This window comes from Dermacentor albipictus, chromosome 7 (assembly GCF_038994185.2).
Source record: "Dermacentor albipictus isolate Rhodes 1998 colony chromosome 7, USDA_Dalb.pri_finalv2, whole genome shotgun sequence".
NCBI classification, from domain to species: Eukaryota; Metazoa; Arthropoda; class Arachnida; order Ixodida; family Ixodidae; genus Dermacentor; species Dermacentor albipictus.
The window spans coordinates 6,720,063-6,740,851 of NC_091827.1; the positions used below are offsets into that span (position 1 = coordinate 6,720,063).

The following is a 20,789-nucleotide window of genomic DNA, read 5'->3' on the forward strand; positions in this document are numbered from 1 at the left end:
AGCGCTTTGGTGAACAGACGACGCGTAGAGTGCCTCGATGCGCGCGTCCCCGCACACGGAGCGGAGACGAGCCAGCGCATCGAGGCACCCTAACGATGCGCGCTGCTCTGGCGCCATCTCGTAGCCATCGTCGCCGCACTCCGTCCTGCGCTGCACTACGCTTTTCTTCTCAGGCTTTCGCCATATCCTCCTCCTCTGAGTTTCGCCTCGTGGATCCGCTGCACCCTCCTTCTCTGCTTTCCTCCTCACGCTACTTTTGCTCTTGCCGTCCTTCATGTTTCGCTGCGCTCAGCGTTCGCTCTCATCTTTCGCTGTGCTCATTCGCTCGTTTACGAGGCACAACGACGACACTCGCAGCAGAAACGGGTGCCTAAGAGGTGTGCTTTATTATTATTATTATTATTATTTGTTTTTGATATATTTATACATTTAACAGGAAAGGGAAAGCGAGGAGCAGGCTGGCAACTGCCATAGGAAGGGGCTCAAGGGCTGCCTACTCTTTAGAAGGGAGGTGACAGCAACACACAACTGGAAGATAGGAAGGAGGGGAGGAAAGAGGAAAAAAAGAGCAAGCGACAAATCTAGAAGAATAAAGTGGAACACAGTACAGATCACACACACTAGGGCCGGTCACTGAAGGTCACGCAACTACAGATTGGTAAGTAGAAAAAAATAGTATAGACGCTACAAACGTGAACCTAAGTTACTTACCTAGAAAAGTAAGTAGAGCGCGATGAGCCTAATCACGTCGAGACACACAACCACTGGGTTACAAACATTCGTCGAGTGTCGTACACCGCAGGCCAACGAGATTATAGTCTCTCACTAGCGACATGAGATTATAAGAATGACCCTTGCTTGTCGTTTCCGATTTCTCTTTTCTTTAACATTGGTTGCGTGCCTCGTCACCAATGTTAAACACGAATTACGTCTTCAGCAGCATCTATTTTTACGTGTCATTTTTTCTTCGTTCTCCAGGCCCTTCTTAAAACCGATCGCCTAGTGCGTGGTATTTGACTACGGTCGATATGCGTTAATGGGAGAAGCAGAAAACGCTGTTTAACAAAAAAAAAGAAGAAAGAAAAAAAAAGATAGAAAAACGTTACAGAGATGTTTCTCTTCGTGAACGCGGGTTACGCGCAAGCGTATTGGTACTATTCCTTTTTTGTGCATTGCCTGGAGAATGTTTTAAAAATTATTTAAATGCGTGTAAGTGTGGAGGATGTTAAAGCCTAATTTTTTATTTTGTATGTTTTATGTCCGTTTTCCGCCCTTTGTAAAGTACAAAGTGCCATTAAGGAAGATGATAAAGCACTGTAAGGAAATGCGCAGTCTTTATTATGTCAAGCAACTTGGTATTGTACTATTCACACCGTTCATTTTTCCCTTCTTGTTCTCCTTCCTCTTCTCAAGTACGTCCACAGCGCACACAGAACCAGCAGCAACTGCCAGAGGAGGTCAACGCAACCCAAGCGCGCCTCCGCCTGCCTTCCTCCTCCGCGACGCTTTGCCTCTTTGCTCCTTACCCGCTTCGCTCAACGCCACATAGACCCTCCTCTAGGGGGAGTTGCTTTTCCGCGCGCTCTAAAACCCATGAAACTTTGTAAGGTAGCAACACGCTTTGAAGAGTGTCGCCTTCTCCTCGCGTGCCCTTGCAGAGGTCGCTATTGGACTACTGGCATCACGTGGGCCCTGGCGCTGGCTTCGTTAATTTACAGTCTCACTCCTACGCAATTTATGCTTGAAAAATGTCTACCGACTGGCGAGGAGCGCATGTTTACGTCGTTGATCTTTCGTGTTGCGTCGTTTTGCGAACGACTTGAACTAAGTTTTGTGGCAAGTGCGACGGCGCTTCACGGCATTTTCTATCAGATTGACCTGCTACGCCTTCGGATGCCAAAATACCTTCAGCGAAGGCAAGAAGCTCTTCGCAATACCATCCGGTGAGCGCCACGGGTTAAGAAGAAAGACATGGATACATCGAACTGGGAGGGAGAACATCAGACCAACATCCTCCACACGACTATGCGACGTAAGTTGCAAATCTCTCATAGTATAGTAGGTGTCAGACTTGCGGCATTAGTTGAGGGCCATAACGTAGCAGATATTGCGCAGTTAACTGAGCATGTTTTCGTTTATCTGCACGTTTTAACACGATTCCTACGCTACGTGTTCTCTGCTTATATAAGCACTTCGTCGTAGTATTTAGTGCGCTTAATCGTTTTGTACGCCTACCAGGCTTGAATTCGCGGGCACTCGAGGCTGTGGGCGAATACGTGATTACGAAACTTTTAAGAATCAGCACAGTCTTTTTGACAAAATATCAGGCTTGAGCGTGAAAACTAATTTTAGGAAACCAACTCTGTGGCGACTTAATAGCCTTCTTTAGAGCGAATAACTTTGTTTGCCTGTGTTGTTCGTTTTCGTCGGTGGGGGTCGGCCGGTGGATTCTCGATAGAAAGGCACCGATGGAAAGCGTGCGTGCTCAAGGTTAAGACGCGGTGGTGTAGCACTCGCAAACAAAACGTGCGGTCGCCCGCTCGTTCACTGCTCGTTTAGACGCCGCTTATTTTTTCGTCCAGTCGCTTCAGTCGTTTGCTGCTTGTTCGTTTAATAGTTGGCTCGTTCGTCTAGTCGTTTACTTGTTCGTTTGTCGTTCACATGCTCGTTTAGTCGTTTGCTTGCTCGTTCGTTCAACTATTAGTACGGCCACTATGTTTCTGAGACGTGCTTACTATAAGGTACTTATGATAGTGTGTTTAATTACGTAATGAGACAACAAATGGTGTCTAAATATCAACGACTGCCAACCTTTGTACGTCATAGCTGACACGCACCGTGAATTCACATGGTAAGGGCGTCGCGGATTATTTGAGTTACTGAGTGCTTGCTTCAAGCCAGGATATTGGTGTTTGATCGTTAATGCGTTATTTACAACCATTTGCAACAAGATATTGTGACACGCGCTTGACAAATGTTGCTTACCTAATTGTATTGTACGCGATACATTTGGAGTCGTCACGGTATGGTGTTAGCGCTCGTTTAGATACTTATGTAAAATATAGTTATCAAAACAGGAAAAAAATCTGTTTGAATTTGCATAACCCTCCGGGAGGAAATTCTATGCCGTACACGAAGTTATTCCGAGCTATAAAGCTAACGCTTAAAGCACATAGCCTTGCTGTGCGTGTATTCACTCTGACAAAGGTCGTCTGCTACGCTCAAGCATTGTAGGTGGCGCCCCGCACGCGGAGGGAGCGCGAAAGAGAGGAGAAACAAGGAGGAGCAAAGGCAGAGGAGGAAAGTATCGCTACTTCATGAAGTTTCAGGGCTCTTAGCACACTCAGCGCGCTCCTCCGCACTTTCTCCGGCGCGCGATTCTCTTCTCCACTCACAGGCGCCTTCTTCCTCCGGCGCTCGCTTCCCTCGCGGCGACACAGATAATCTCGCCGATTTCATAGACGGCGTAGGTACGCTTGTGCGTAAAGAAGAGAAAGGCAATAATCTGTGCGGTAGTACGGACGCATGGTGAGTAAAAACCGAAAAAGAAAGCCGTAAAGCAATATCTGAATGGTGAGACGTTCAGAAAGGTTTATATTGTTTATTTTCCCTTCATTTAGGTTGCGATGTGATTGAGAAAAGCCGAGGAAGAGTGGAATAGACAGTAAGAGCAAATACGGGTGCATCGAAACGGGATGGTGCGAGAATTGAGATTTTTTCGAGGCACACGATGACAGAGAAGGGTGATATACTAGAGAAAGATAAAGAATGCAAAGGGGGGTGCAGTAAGATGAGCAAGGCAAGGCAATGGTCTTGAATGTAGAACACGCAAACATAATGGATTCGCAGGCGCGTCGGGAAGGACGAGCAAATACGAGACGGCCGGCCCACGAAGCAGCCGCAAGGCGAATAGGAGCCGAGTGTCCGTGCCACGAATAGCTCTCAACCAGCCTGGCTGACAGCACGATGAGAAGGAAGGTGCGAAGCGTTATGCTCGGAATGCGTGAAAGGAAGAAATGTGCCTGCGGCTCCGTTCCAGGAGTCAAGAAAATTGACGCCCAGCCGTTTTTCAATGGTCTCTTGAGGAACGCGCCGTTCACCGTGGAATGTGATGAGAATATTTTATTTCGCACATGAATTGCGATCATTCGCGCATCTCAGATGTCGGTTTTTCTTTACTTTTTTTATATTATTCCGACCGTCTCATGAACGCGCTCGCAAGCAAGATTTCACGATGTCAGTTGAGACACTTTTTTGTTGTTGTCTTAAATGCTCTCATATTCTACATCCTGCATTGCGCAGTACCCTGTTCGATATGCCCTCTAGGATGAGCATTTCTGCGAATAATACTATTAGAATATTTGAACTTGTTGTTATTGGCGAGCCGCTGGAAAAATTGTGCACTCAGATATGGTCGTATTTTAGTTTGTTGACGTCCCAAGTCATTTTAATAATAAAGATACAGCTTTGGACAATAACCGCGTTATTTCGTGTGGCCTCACTTCCATGTGGCCGCAAATGAAGCATTTAACAAATAAATTGCGATTCGGTCTCTAGGTTTGCTTGTTTGATCGCATTTCGCAAGCAGTTTTTCGTGGCCTGGACTAGAGCAAATTAATTTAGATTCGGAACTCTCGTTAGGAAGGAGGACGGCAAACCAAACGATATTATTGTCACTGCTCACTAATCTTTAGGTATGGCTAGAAACAACTGATTATAGATTTGCGCATATTGACGTGTCTTTACTCGTCCATTCTTAGTCGCCTTCTTTTTCTGCCCTGTTGGCCTTCACGTCAGGTATCGAAGGTCAGGTGTCAAAAAGTATATTTTATACGCAATATTACATGCACTACATCATGGCAATGAAGGACTGTTCACATGCGACACATGTGTGTGTGCGTGTGGGGGGGGGGGGGCGGTGTTACCCGCAACATGCGCTGTCGTAGTGACCATACACTAAAGGGAATTAAAAAAAATAATAAAAAATAGATGAAGTTGACTCACGAACCCTCGAGGAGTGGCTGGCCGACTTGTCGGCGGGCAGCGTTACTGCGATGATTACACTCATCACAAAACTAAATCTCGCAGACGCAGCAGACGACATACACGGACCTAACCTCAAAACGTCACTATAGTAGGACAGTAGGACTTTAAATTAGACAAGGGGGTATACGTTCATAGGTGCAACAGTGCGAACAAAGACAAGGAATAAAAAAAAGGATGACCAGAACACTGAATCACGCCATTGCGCCCGTAAAAGATGGACATATTACAATATTGACGTGCGTGCCGGTTTGTCTTTTTCCAGTGAACGTTTATCACCGGCTAACAAGTGTTTCAATGTTGTCGCTTGGTGCAAGATGCGCACTTCCGTATCAGAAATTTCTCGAATATTGTCGCTGATTCTATCTGTTGTCTACGTTGTTGGCCGAACCACGTGTAATCCGACTGCGTGCGCGACGCGAACGGTGTTGCACATTCTAGAACCCACGTGAGCACCAATAACGCTCGAGTCTTCGACGAGTCACGTAGAAGTGGCCGACTGCTGGACTCGCAGATCAGATCTCGAAGATAGACGACTGTGCTCGCCGCTTTTGTTGTGCTTTGAGGGTCGCCTGTCTTACTGGGCACATGTTCCTCCAATGAAGAGTTAGTTTCGTGACTCACAGTTTTTGCTGCATGGTGCTTCACCGTCGCTACAACGTGGCAATATCAAGACCTCGAAATAACGTGGAAACCTCAGGCCAGAGGGTCAAAATTAACAAAGTTCTTCAGCTGTCAAACGATAAGGTATATCCTGAAAGTTAGATAGCCGCAATATTTTCCGAACTTATCAATTATCTCTTTCCCCAACGCTATCAACAGCCACACACACAATATCTCTAGATAGAAACGTCAGAATAGCAAGCGCATAGTCGAAAAGGGACCTTTTACCGTTTTTCCTATTTGTGAATGTCGATAGCCTCCTACCGAGGCAAAGAAAGCTGAAAGCTTAAAATGCATGAAATCTATAGGAAATGAAGCGTGTATTTATGCAGAAAAGTAAAAAAAATATACGAAGGAGACATGGTGGATTATCGTATCCCGTTCTCGTCAACATCCTTTAAGTAAAGGGCTGATCTTCTATTATGGAAAGTAGATGCGAAAATGAAACGCTGTACTCACTCGTGCGAAGAGAGAAAAAGAAGAGAAAGAAAGAAGCAGAATCGAATGGCACTATCTGAAGAGTGATGGAACTGCTTATTTGAAAACGCATATCTCTCGCCTCCCTTTGACAACATTTGCAACTCATCTTACATTTATATGTAAGATGCTAGATTTATGTATTTATAGTTTTGAGTATGAATAAACTCTAACTTCGTAAGTGTAGGAAGACAAACAGACACATACGAAAAAAGTGCAATATCGTAAAATGTTGCTTTCTGGAATGGTCCCCTGCTCGGATCTTGACACTTTTCTTAATACGATACAATGCCGCTTCGTTGCGCTCTCAGCCATCCGGGTTGAGTGTACTGCTTTTGCTTTCGTTGCTGTAAACGGAAAACCAAGTGCGTATGAGCGTGCAAGGCGGCACGTCTGTCAAGTGTTGGCAAACTTTCTTTGGAGAACTTTGCGCGGGATGAGTGAAAGAGAACCTTCATCACGAGGAGCCTGATAAGGAACAGAAGCAGGAAAACAGAGTTTGTTAATCGAGCGCGTTCTAGCAAAGGACAAGATGAAATGTCTCAGCAAAAAAAGCTATCAGATTGTTTCTTTATCGTCTCAGCTTTGCGCGCTAGTGCAGCCTCTGAAGATAAGATTTGTTGAAAGAGTTTCGTTAAAGAAGATCGTCTAGGAGATAAAAAGACAAGATGAAATGGAAGGAGTAAATAAATATATGAAAACGGTTAAGCATATGAAGAGGTTTCCTGTAGAGAACTAATATATCGCGTTGCTCGATTCTGACGGAAGACGTCATCTCGGAGAGAGGGATTGACGTTAATACTCGATAGCTACTATTGGGCGGAGCACGCCTCACATGCTGCACAATATTGGAGGGCATGGCAAGTCCGTCCGCGGATCCGCAAATACGGCAGTTCAACGAACTTAGCAATGATGAGTGGCACATCGATTTGCCCGAACGTTATCCTTCTGGCTTTTAACGACTTTGATACTTTGCAAAGGGATCGTTTTCAACTAAAAATGCGTCGTTATAGCTGGTAACATCGCAGTCTTTATGGCATAACATCATTAGTATATGTAAGGCACTCTTATTTTTACGCGATCCTTGTATTTTACTTCTCTTCTTGATATGTTTCGAACTCTGTCAATGAGAGATTTGAGAGCCCGACCAGGTATGCTGCTTCTTGCCTAATGCACGTGATTGATCTAAACTCCCACCTTCTCTCTTTCTTCCACTCACCCATGCCATTCTCAACGTTTAAGGTAGCCAACTGGACAAAACATGGTTAAACTTCATTTCCTCTTTTTCTCGCTGTCTATGGTTACTCCTTCGTTTATTCTCTCGTCTTGCTTTCGTGTGTCTTCTGTATATACCTCGTTATTTTTTTTAACGTTTCGGTGCTGTCTGTTTGCTTCGACTCTCATCGGTTACGGGTGATTATGCATTTCAGAAACCCAGACGCTGGGACGTCATTTTCCTTCAAGATTCTTCACTCTGATGTCACGGAGAAAAAACAAGAACGATAAATGGAAATCGTGGAGACCATGATACCGATGCAGAACTGGCAGACGCACACCAATCGGAGCTGCAGGACACAGCACTCGCTTTCTGCGCGAGGGTTGCGTAACGTCGATGGTCAAGACTCGCATGCCTGAAACTAAAGCGTGACACTTGCTCTCAGATTGCATTTTGTCAGCTCGTGTGCCCTCTCATGTGACAGTGAGCCCCCAACCATTAATGGAACTCGCACGGTGACCCGTTCTCGCATCCACAGAACCCGAACCTATAGAAGACGAGTTTACACGAAACGGATTTCCAGAGCATTAAAACTTCCTTATAGCATCCAGATGCGATGGTCAAGGGCAGAAAAAACCGGAGCCACTAGACCATGACCGGCTAGTGCTCTTGGCCAGTCTCCTTCGCAGTGATCTTAGAAGTGAAACATTGAGCGCGGGCGGAACAAACGGCATTCTATACCCGTGTATGGCCATGTACGACTCCTGGGAGCGCGTTGATCATGGTTCGCATTCATTCGCTCTTGTCGTTAAAGCTCGTGGCATGCGCGATGAACGCTACGACGCTGCTGTTTACTTAGACGTTAAAGCTTGCACTTGGATGCTAAACGCAACGCACGCATCCAGTCTGCCGCTACTAGTGGTGTTGTGATAAGATTTTATGACCGCGTCCGGTGTCGCTATAAGCTCTGCCCTAGTCGGCATGCCCGCTGCAAGGCAGGTACGTTTTTTCACCACAGGTCCCGTGTACGTAGAGCTGTCAATGTGTCTATGACTTCCAGACACCCCCCCCCCCCCCGCCCCCCATTATATCTGGTGGAGGTTTCTGGTTCCCTACAACCCCGGATCTCCGCCGCCGTACCTTGCCTCATGAGCAGCCGGTTGCTTCCGAGCCTCCCACTGTGGTCTGCCCCGGCACCGTTCGGCAACGCGACGCTGCTTTCTTCAGAGGAGCCGACGACCAGGACGTGGAGGATAGGCCTGAATCACACGATCGGGTAAGCAAGCACCACAAATGGGACGACGCGCATAAACTCAAAAGTGTCTTATTTTACTTGACTGTCGTCGCCAATCAGTGGTTCCGCAACCACGAAACTGGACTTGCCACCTGGTTGGCCTTCAGAATGAAACACGTGGAGGTATTCGGTCGTCCAGCCGTTCCCAGGTGGCGTGCCGAACAGTGCTTGCGCGGTCGAGCTCAACAACGGGACGAGACATACACAAGCTACCTTGAAGATGTGGTCGGCCTTTGAAAGCGTGTCAACCAATCCATGACAGAGGCCGACAAGATCAAACCCATATTCACAGGTGTGAATGACGATGCATTTCAGATGCTTGTACCCGAGAACCAGCAAATGGTAGCCGACATTATTCAACTGTGTCAGAGCTATGACGAGCTCTGGAAGCAACGTGATTCTATTCGCGGTGCCTGCTCGTCCGAAGAAACCATTTCGGCTTTAACAACTGCTGGCTTGGCGGGAGACGACTCCGCGTTGCTTAACGAAATTAAGAAGTTCGTACTCGAGGGCGTTGCGCGCCAGCTGTCCTTCCTGCCTTGTACCCTTGGTATTGCCCTATCTACGCTGACGCCCTCGATACAGCGCGTCGTTCACGAGCAAGTTTCTGAGGTGCTCCCCACAGCCTTTGCGCTAACGGTGATTGCTCCGCTCAACTACATGGGATCCGTGGTCACGCCTCTGTCTCCATGCACTTACGCCGAAGCCGTGGTCACGCCTCGTCCTCTACCTATCGCCAACTCCTACGTGCCAGCACGCACCTTTCTTGCGTCGTCTCAACCTGTACCAGGCTGTCCGTCCTTGCTAACTACCGGCGCCTCGTTCTCAAAACCCGTGGCGCACCCCTGACAACCACACCATATGCTACTCGTGTGGCATCCTAGGCCACGTAGCGCGGTTTTGCCACCGGCATGGATTTCTCACTCGTGAATATTTACGACCAAATAAGTATGGTTTTGCATCGACACCTCGGAATCCTTCGTATGGTCCTCCTGCTGACTCCTTCTCTTCGACTCACCGAAACTTCGACGCACGCCGCGCTTGTCTTCTCCACGTCACCATTCCCTTTCTCCAGTGCTGCGACGCCCTCAGCCTGCCCCTGAGGAAAACTAGAAGCCGCAGTTCCGGGGGCCAGAACTGCGCAACTTTAGAACTTTTCAAGACCTCATTTGTACCCTTCCAATGTTGTTGCCGTCTGTGTCGAAGGTGTTACTGTTCTAGCCCTTGTTGACACGGGAGCCGCAGTGTCTGTAATGACTAAAAAAAAACTTTGCCGCGAACTCCGAAAAGTAACGACACCGCTTTCTGACTTTACAATGAGCACTGCGAGCTCGCAACGAATCCGACCTTCCGCTGCGTCACGCGTCGCTAATCAAGATATTTTGTACACCGTCGAGTTTCTTGTGCTTTCGTAATGCTCGCACGACGTAATACTGTGCTGGGACTTCCTTTCCACCCAGCACGCCGTCATCGACTGTGCTCGCGCCGAAGTCGAGTTTTCGCGGTTTTGTGACCTCGCTTTCGTCGACTCGCCACCTATGCCTGCAGAAGTGTTTGTTGCCGCTGACACTGCGATACCCCCTTTCTCATCCGCTCTGGTACCTCTTCCTTGGGACGTCCCTACTGGCTCAACCATACTTTTTACTCCTTCTGAAACCGCTCTCCTTCGCAAGGGCTTTCTGGTTCCTTTCACCGTACTGGCAATTGACGATATATACTTCCACTGCCATCTATTCTTCCAATCCGTTTTCCTGCCCCTCCACTTTGCTTAGGGTCGAATGGCTTGGCAGTGTTGATGAACTCGATCTCTTTTCTACATACGTCATTCCTTATCCACTGTCTTCTCTTCAGATTGGCGCCATTAATGCTTCTGTCCTACCTTCTTGACCATCCTTTACCGACGCCCTTTCTTGATGTGTCGACGCCCATCTAACGCACCAGCAACGTGCACAGCTCATCTCCTTACTTGAACGCTTTCGCGCCAGCTTCGATTACCTACAACCTTCTTTAGGCCGTATTACAACCATAGCTCACCACATCGACACTGGCCTCCATACTCCTTTACGTCAGCGCCCATATAGTGTGTCAGCCCCTGAGCGCCGCATCATCACAGAACAAGTTGATGACATGATTCAGCGCGGCGTCATACAGCTATCAAATAGCCCATGGACCCCACCGGTTGTTCTCGTAAAGAAAAAATGACGGCTCATTAAGGTTCTTCGTTGACTACCGCCGGCTGAACAAGATCACGCGCAAGGACGTTTATCCACTTCCTCGCATTAAGACGTCTTGGGCCGCTTACAAGGAGCCGAATTATTTTCTTCGTTAGACCTGCGCTCCGGCTACTGGCAAGTCCTGATGACTTAGGATGACCACCCTAAAACAGCCTTTGTTACTCCCGATGGCTTATATGAATTTAATGTGATGTCATTTGGGCTTCGCAACGCGCCTGACACTTTTGAGCGCATGATCGATAACATCCTTCGCGGCCTCAAGTGGCAGTCGTGCCTATGTTGCCTGGACGATATTGTGATCTTTTCGCATGGTTTCAAGACGCGCCTAGAATGCCTAGAAGCTGTTTTCGCTTGCCTCAGTTCCGCTGACATACAACTAAATTTAAAGAAATGCTGCTTTGGTGCTCGGAAGCTACTTATTCTTGGCCATGTCGTCTCCCATGATGGCCTCCTTCCGGATCCAACAAAACTGCGTGCCGTTTCCAAGTTCCCTAAACCGACCCCAACGAAAGAACTTCGCAGCTTCCTCGGCCTTCGTTCATATTTTCGTCGTTTCATTCATATACCTATGCCTCGATCATAGCACCTTTGATTGAGCTTCTCCGCAGCAGCCGCGACCTTTCGGCATGGTCACCAGCATGCGACAATGCATTCCCCACACTGCGCCACCTATTGACGTCACCTCCGATCCTGCGACATTTCGACCCATTCGCCCCGACCGAAATCCACACAGACGCTAGCGGAGTTGGCCCTGGCGCTGTGACTGCCCAGCGTAAACCTGAATTTGACGAGTGCGTCATTGCTTACGCCAGCCGTGCGCTCACTAAAGCTGAAGCCAACTATTCGGTTACGGAAGAAGAGTGTCTAGCCATCATATGGGCCATAAGAAAGTTTCGCCCTTACCTTTACGGCCGCCCATTCGACGTGGTTACAGATCATCATGCGTTATGTTGGCTTTCCTCCTTGAAAGATCCATCTGGTCGACTCGCCCGTTGGGAATTACGGCTCCAGGAGGACGACATTCGCGTCATTTACCGATCGGGACGCAAACATTCTGACGCGGACGCTCTGTCCCGCTCACCTCTCCTACCTGGTGTTGTCATCCCGTCTATGTCTCCCTACGACGTGTCCTCCTTAGCCATCGTCGACATGCTTCAGGAGCAAAGGAAGGACACCTGGCTTGCTTCCGTTATCCACTTGTTGATTCAACCCATGCTGCGTCCCCTCTCGCGGGAAATACGCCGTCTAGAGCCTCACTTCATTCTTCGTGACGGTATGCTATACCGTTGCAATTATCTTTCAGAAGGACGCAAGTGGCTTCTGGTAATTCCCCGCCATCTGCGCTCTGACACATGCGCCGCCTTCCACGCTGACCTACAGTGCGTACATGCCGGAGTATTGAAAACTTACACCCGCCTTAGCCTCCGCTACTATTGGCGCGGAATGCACAGCTTCGTTCGCCACTACATACGTTCTCATCGCACGAAGCCTCTCTGCCTTTCAACCGCTCCTCTACAGTCGTTGCCTTGTCCTGCGCGCCCTATATATATATAAGTATATTATGTTATTAGGTGAGCGAAAAGAAGGAGCCGCCGTAAGAAAATGGCAACAATAGCACCGCTCTTTGTCTTCATTTCAGAAATAAAGGACCGCATCGTGAATTAGAGATCATACGGGGGCCACCGATATTCTCGCTAAAGTTAAGAGAAGAAAATGGAGTCTGGAATGTAATGCGTAGGGCAGATAACCGTCGGTGTATTATACACTCACAAAATTGGAGTCAAGGGAAGGGAAGCGCACTCGAGGACGGCAGAGAATTAGGCGGTGTGACAAAATCAGGAAATTTCTCATAGGATGAAGTCAGCTGAGCCGACATGGGGTAGATCTCTCTGAGAGGCCTTCGTCTGGCACTGAACTTAAATTAGGATGGCGATACCAGTAGCGAAGGAGGGAGCAGAACGAATAGGGAAACGGAAACCATCGCTCAAAATTGCGAGGCGGCACACGTCACTATCACGGTCTGTCTCACAGGCCCGAAGGCCTCAGGAAGTGAACTTGTGCTCTAGCTGCCCAATTAGCGCACCCATCCGGTGTGACAACGTGCCCCAATATCTTAAGTACTGTCAGCGGCCAGCTGTACAGTTTCTATAGCGTGGCACATAGACACGACAAAACATGCTAGCGACATGACGACGAGGATTTATGACGACGATGACAACAGCCATGACGACAGCGATGACACAGCAACGACGACCACAACAATTATATGGACACGGCGACGATGGTTATGTCGAAAGCGGCGTGTCGACGCTGACGACGAATACTGTAGCATGGCAACGGCCCGGCGGCAACATTTGTTCAGCGCAGAACTATAAGAAGAGCTGTTCACAGCCATTAGGCAAAGGGAATAAACGTGTCAATGGGACCTCGGGACTTCTTCCCCTATCCGTCAGCCGAAAGCGGGACAGTCCTGTGCTTGTTTATTCAGCGTTTTTTGGGCTGGTTAGTGCAATTCGTGTAGTCCTCTTCACTCAACGAGAGTGCCACCTTGTCCGCGTTCGTGCACGCTGCGTTACAGCGCAGCATTCTGTCGCGTTAGTGATGCGTGCTGTGTGACACAATACTGGAGTATCACAAGGAGTCAACAAACAACGATACCGAGGAGAGCATAGGGGAGATTACTTGTACTTATTAATTGAATTAAATAAATGATCGATTATTCGAAATGAAAATGGATGAAAAAGCAACTGGCCACAGGTAGGGGACGAGCCCAAGTCTTCGCATTAGGCGTGCGATGCTCTTACCAATTGAGCGGCCTCGGCCACTCAAATCCACTTTCTGTGGCATTTATGTTTATCTACTAGAACTAAATTTGGGAGTGTTAGCCAGCGCCACCACTCACAGGCCTTGGCGGTGGATCTGGAACATCCTTTTTACCACAGGCGTCACGTGTACGTGAACTTTTTGAATGAAAGCAACTGGTCAATAAACCCACACATGCTACCTGAAGGCATCAGTGCTGCCAGATTCGAGACGTACCCTTGCTATGTAATTAACGAGAAGTAAGGAAACAAAGCCGGTTGCAGCCGTTTGGTTGCAGCCGGGGTTGCAGCGTGGTTGCAGTCGGGGTTGCAGCACATTTGCATCGACGCATTTGCGCTCGTTGAACTGCAGCCGGAGTGAAACGAGTGCATGTGACGCAAAAAAAGATCGAAACGGAACACAAAAAACGTGAGAATCTGCGTGCTGAGTACGCCGAAAGGTGGCGTTGTTTTATGTTAAATATCTAGACACCGATCTGTAACTCTTGAATTTGCAGTAACTGACTAGAGTACTTAAAGCCGAGACAAGCAAGCGAGAATAGACGCAGACTTATGGTACTTTTGGAATATTTGCAAATACATGCGTAGCTATTATATAGTGTTAGTTTCCTTCATTCCAAGTTCCAATTTCCAATAATTTCCAAGTTCTAATGTTCTAATTAATTCTGCGATTTTCTTTCAATATTATTGTATATTGTGTTGTTTAGACCAAGTGCCGAATGGAACGAACTTTCTCTATCGCTGCCATTTCTGACGTCAATTTAAAGACTACTGTATTTTCGGCAGCTTTTTAAAACCTCCTATTGTGTAATTATGTACTGCTTTTTTGTACTTACCACTCCTTTCTGTAATGCCTTCGGGTCAGGAAAGTATCTGGAATGAATGAATGAATGAATGAATGAATGAATGAATGAATGAATGAATGAATGAATGAATGAATGAATGAATGAATAACTGTTCATAAAGGGGTAGGTACGGGCTACGTCAGAGCCGGCTAACCCAAGACAGTAAATAAATCGAGGCTACTGTGTTCCCCATATAACACGCACGCGCATATTACAGACACAGAAAAAGAAAACACGTACGTCCTGTGGGAAAAAAGAGAAGGACGCCTACCAGAAATGTGTTGTTAATAAGTATTAGATGTTTCGGCTTCCATACGGAAGCGTTGTTCGCAAAAAGAGTTTGGGAGTTTCGGCTTTCATACGGAAGCCGAAAGGTCTAATTCTTATCAGCTTTTTCGGTGGGGTCTTTTTCTTTCTTTTCACATAAATTTACGACAAGACCAGATGATATGTAGTAAAACCATCGATTTCACGAAAAACGTACGTATCAATAAGAGATCAATAAGTATCAACGTTCTTTCGTCTAGTGCCTTCCTTTATTATTTACTTATTATTCTGGGAAAGACGGCTCTTCAGTAGCCAAACTTCCCGTACTGTCGCAGTAAATGAGCAACAACAACAAAGAAAATGTTGACCATACACGGTCCAAGAAAAGTAACAGATATTGATCTCTGTTCCACTGAGCCACTATATAGGCTTATGTAGCTTTCTGTTGCGTCAGGCGCCTTTGTGAGGAGCTGACGGAGCGGTGCGCTTGCTTGCTGGTGCCTACGCATGTCAGGATGAAAAGTGTAACAAAGTTTTCGCTTATTCTTCCGAGACCGAAATTTTTGACCACTGTTCGTACGGTCATAGAGGCGATCCGCAGAGGGGGTTGAAGTGGAGGCGGCTGTACTCTGGTATCAACAGTGGTCCTTGATTGATCTGTGTCCGGTCTCAGGGTGAACGACGCAACTCTGTGAGCAGTGGTGCGTGCAAACGACCGGAGATGGATCGCGACAGGGCCTTCACGGGACGCGAGACGTGTTTCTACTTTCCGATATTGTACCGTGGAAATTCTCTCCCTCCCTCCCTCCCTCCCTCCCTCCCTCCCTCCCTCCCTCATCTTTTTATTCCCATTTACACTTGCCACAGCGAACCGGACGGTCTTCTCGTTAGCCGTCCCTGCCTTCTACCTTTCTTTCCTGCTCCTCCTTCCTTCCTTCCTTAACGTTTCAGCTACTGCCACAAGATGTCTCAAGCCATTCACCCGCGTTCTTACCATTTGTTCTCTTTCTGGCTAGATTTCTACCCGACTGCTGCCAACTTGTTCAGGAGTCGTGATAAGCCGTCACATGGATGCACCCAAATAAGCATTGCCATTATTCTCGTTTCACCCACCGTGGTGGAGTAGTCGCTTTGGCGTTGCGCTGCAAAACCCAGGGGTGCGGGATCGATCTCTGGCCGCGGCCGCCGCATTTAGATGCGGGCGAAATGCAAAAGCGCCCGTGCTGTATCGTGCATTGGGTGCACTTTAGAGAAGCCCAGATGGTCAAGATTAATCCGGAGTACCCTACTACGGCGTGCCTCAGTATCGTGTCATGGTTTTGGCACGTAAAACTCCGCAGCTGAATTTTAAATTATTTATGCAGTGCAGAACTCGGAGACATATTTGCAGCTCAGACATATGCAGTCGCGGAGACATATATTTAAGCTCAGTTATTTATTTGTCGTTTGTCTTCTTGCTGTTTCAATATGCGCCTAGTAGCCCAACTGTACTTCTTGAGTAAGCAAGAAAAAATACATATATTTATTTCATTTATTTGTTTAGCACTTTGACACGGAGAAATATACAATGGTCTCGGGAGAAAGTACATTATATGTAAAAAGAAAAAGAAAACTCAGCAAAGCTCAATTTATCGCTATTCTATTTATTTGCTTTGGACACATTGCCGATAATACGCGCTTAATTTACCAAAGCAAATTAAACAATCAATCTACTGTTTTGTTAACTTTGAAAGAATTCGCGAATGTAACACGTATTACTTTGGTAATAGCCGCCCATACCGGTTATTACCTCGTATTTTCTTGCACAAGAACAGATTACGTTAAACTCCGTCAGCCAAAATTACTTTCGACTTCTAAGTGCGCTGTACCCAATGCACGGTAGAGGTGCATAGTACACACTTTTACATAGTACACACTTTTCGCGTCCGTGGCGTGTTGCTGCTGCTGGTGCGCGCTCTCTCTCACTTCCCCTCTCATCCCCCTCCTCTCCCATGTGCAGCGCGGTTGAGGTGCCCTCTGCTGAGAGACAGTTACTGCGCTGCGCTTTATCCTACATGCAGGCAACGAAGACATCAACGACCTCAGGGAGACGACGGCGACATGGCGACGGCACCGACAAGATGGCGGCACGACGTGAACGACGTGGAACGGCGGCGGAACGACTCCAGTGCTGTGGCAGTGAAATGTCACATGCGATATCCATATATAATGCATATAATGCATCGATCACGGATCGACGACGAACGCGTAACGGAACGGGCGGTCATAGCGAACCCGCCGCTGCTGAGCTCGATGTCGCGGTTTCGATCTCGGCCGCGGCCGTCACATTTCGGTGGGGGCGAAATGCAGAAGCGTTCTTGGGCTTATATTTAGGCGACCGTTAAATTGACATCTCTAATTCAAGTGAAACTTTATCACTTCGAGAACACATTGGGGAAGACGAGGGCTCGAAGAAAAGTGGGTATATCCATTTGAAGAGTTTGCAGCCCCAGCTTAATTGACAGCTCAGCGTACTGTTGACATACACTGAATGTGCATTGCATAAAATAACTGTCAATTATTGTTTATACAGTGTTAGGTGACATAACTTTGCAATATCATAAGAAGCTAACAAACACTGACCCCAAGGGCAACATAGGGAAATTACTTGTGCTTAATAAATGAAATAAAGAAACGATAAATAATGAAAAATAAAGTGAAATGCGAAGGTTGTGGGTTCGGTTCCCACCTGCGGCAAGTTGTTTTTTCATCCACTTTAATGCGATGCTCTTACCAATTAGCCTACGCACCATTTTCCCATCTACTTTCTAGGGTATTTGTTTTTGACTAGTACAACTAACCCGGTAGTTACGCCCAGCATGACCGGCTTCTTCTCTGCTAAAGAACGTAAATGAGTTCTGCTCATTTTGGTGTGCCTCTCACGGGCAATTATTACAGCCATGATGCAAGTTTGCATAATGTAACACCGCTGTGAATAAGTTACTCATAAACATAATCAAATATACAATATTTTAATAAAATACCTGTCTGTTCGCCTTTAACAGACACGTAGTACATGCTGACAAAGCGGTCAGTTTTGAGACACATTTCCATAAACCACATTGATGTTTCCTTTTATTTTTGCCACACCGATTTTGTTTTTGGCGAACTTGCATCGCTCTGATCACTGGTCCCCTTAATACCGTTCAGGGTAGCCAATCGGACGTTCCTCTAGTTAACTTTACTGCGCTTCCTTCCTGTCCTTTTCTCTCTCTCTCTCATACTTACCCCCCCTTCCTCCTACGCATTCCCCAACTCACGAATGGCGTCTCACTTATGAGTATATCACAAATACGCGTTCTACCATATGACGCAGAATAAACAAGCTCATAGCAGACATCGCAAGCACATGCCGGCTATCCCGTGAGATTTTTGTCGCTTGCTTCCGTACTGCCGCCAGGAGTGCCATTAACGATAAGTAAACCAACATCTAAGTTGCCCGCCTTTTCGTGACAGGAAATTCGTTTCTCTCCAGGCTGTTGTAATGGGCGAAAAACAACATTGAGAGCGTTGTGCAAGAGCACCTAATGTTCGTTCCCGAACGGTTAGCTCGCTTCTGTCACGGGCTGGTCTCGGCTGTACCAGACAGTGTAGCGCCGCGAACGCACTCTATGCGCCGCTCGGTATTCCCTGGCCCGTGCTCCTGCGCAATAACACCGGCGCGCTCCAACTGCAACGAAGCAGAAGAAGGAAGGAGGAGGTGTTGCTTAACTTGGAGATTAGCCTAGTTGCTCGTCCCCGACAGTGCGCTCCAATATTCTCCGGAGGCAAAACTTTTTTTTGCCCGCCAAATCAAGTTTGCGAGCTTCGAGCTGCACGAGCCGCTCAGATGGGCCCCAGTGCGGACGTCTCGCCTGACGAGCTTTGTGCACGCAAACTTGCGGGACAGCGCGCGTGCTGCTTCCGCTCATTGCGCAATGCGCTAAATTGTGCCACAGCATGATTGCTAAGGACGATTTGCTCTGCAGCTGCGAACGGAAACTGTAACTAATGAAAACTATAAGTGAAACGCACGTGCTTTGTCTTACAAATGGCGTGCCGTCTTTTTTTTTCTGCGCATGCAGCTTAAGGGGCCTACGCTAAAATTTTCGAAATAGATGAGGCAAGATTACGTTTTTCTTTTAGTGAGACGTAAGCTGAATTGCTATAGCCTTGCAGTCGTTAGCTTGTCTATGCTGAAGGAGCACGTTGCTAGCGCATGCGAAAGATTGCACGTTCTGTTTAACCGCGAGTGCCCATCTGCTTTTGGAGCACGAGGTCATAGGTTCGAATCTTGGTCGTGAGAAAGCGAGAAACCCTCGTTCACGTAGATTTAAGTGCACGTTATAAAACCATGGATGTTGTAAATCAATCTGCAGTTCTCTACGACGTGTCCCTTAGCCCCAGCGTTACTTTCGGCAATGAAGCCTAACCAATGTAACAAATGAGGGAACGCTCTCAAGCTAATTCATGTCCAGTCATGTGGTCCACTGTAAAAATATTCAAATTTTATGGCGCGTTACAAGGAGACATCAGTTTGACTCATTCTATCAACCATAAGTTTGCCAACTGCGGAGGCTTTATGCGTGGGAAAATTGATGAAGCACGTCGTCCGGACCAGACTGATGGGCTTCATGGAGCAGGGCGGTCTGTGGCCACATGTGATGGTCTGGTTGTGTGTGTGGTTGCGTACGCAGGACGTCATGCTCCAAAACAAACATGATATAATAGATTCAAGGTCTAAAGATGCAAAAGCAATTCTGGGGCTGGGTCTAACGAAGGCTTTCGACAACGTAAAGCATGAGGCGGTCCTGGAAGGGCTGAACAAGATTAATGTAGGTACCAGGACATATCGGTACATCAGGGACTTCCTGTCGGGCAGAACTGCCTGCATGAAGTTCCAAACACTGGAATCCCCCACAATTGAGCTAGGGAGTAAGGGAACGCCTGAAAGATCAATGCTGTCTCCCCTATCTCTTCAACATGGCTATGAGGGAACTCCCCGAGCAATTGGCAAAACTCGAGGGATTAAAATTTAGTATATATGCGGATGATATCACCCTCTGGGTCAACTCGGGAAGGAAGGAAGGAAGGAATAACTTTATTGAAAGGGACTGGGATGAAAGGTTATGAGCTCGACGGGTGGGGCACCAAGTCCAGGGCTCCACTGGCTGCTGCCGCCTGCCTGAGTCGGCCATCGAAAGCCTGCTCCAGGCCGCCACCAACATCATAGTCGATTACGTGGCCGAGAGCGTCCTAGCGTGCTCGCCGGTAAAATAAGAATTGTTTACATACAATCCGAAGCACATTAAGGCGCAAGACACCGTCGGAGACTAAAATTAAAGTGGCAGGTAAGGAGGTACCAATAGTCAAGCAAATCAGAATCTTGGGCCTGATTCTATAGTCACATGGCCATAATGGCGTGACCGTTAAAAGGCTGCAGAATCACGCGATGCAGACCCTGAGACTAATTAAGCCGGTGGTCAGCAAAGGCGGAGGGTTAAAGGACAAAAATTTGATTAGTCTAATACAGGCGCACATCTTCAGCCGGGTGAGCTACGCAACGCCATATCTCGATTTGAAAGCGGTGGAAAGAGAAAAGATTGATTCTCTATAGAGAGAATGCGTAAAGAGAGCGCTAGAACTGCCCATGTGCACATCCACAGAGAGGCTGATGGCTCTAGGGGTGCACGACACCTGGGCAGAACTGGCGGAAGCGGTGCGAACCTCTCAAATTGAGAGACTTAGCACCACGAGGACAGGAAGAGTCATATTGACTAAAGTTGGAATAAATCCGGATAGAGGCCCCACCCAAAAGTTGGAGGTAGATGCAGAAAAAATCTGATTACCCCCCCACAACCACCAAAAAACGTGCACCCGGAACATAATAAAGACAGGGGCCAAAAACAA

General features: G+C 47.5%; 1 long non-coding RNA gene across 1 annotated transcript in view; it reads left to right on the top strand.

Moving 5' to 3' along the window:
* Positions 1 to 17,502, top strand: part of LOC135916483 (uncharacterized) — a 40,728-nt gene extending 23,226 nt beyond the window's left edge. The window contains exon 3 of the long non-coding RNA XR_011507320.1: positions 16,922 to 17,502. This is a non-coding gene — a long non-coding RNA (uncharacterized lncRNA). The remainder of the gene's footprint in view (positions 1 to 16,921) is intronic.
* Positions 17,503 to 20,789: the final 3,287 nt, after the last annotated feature.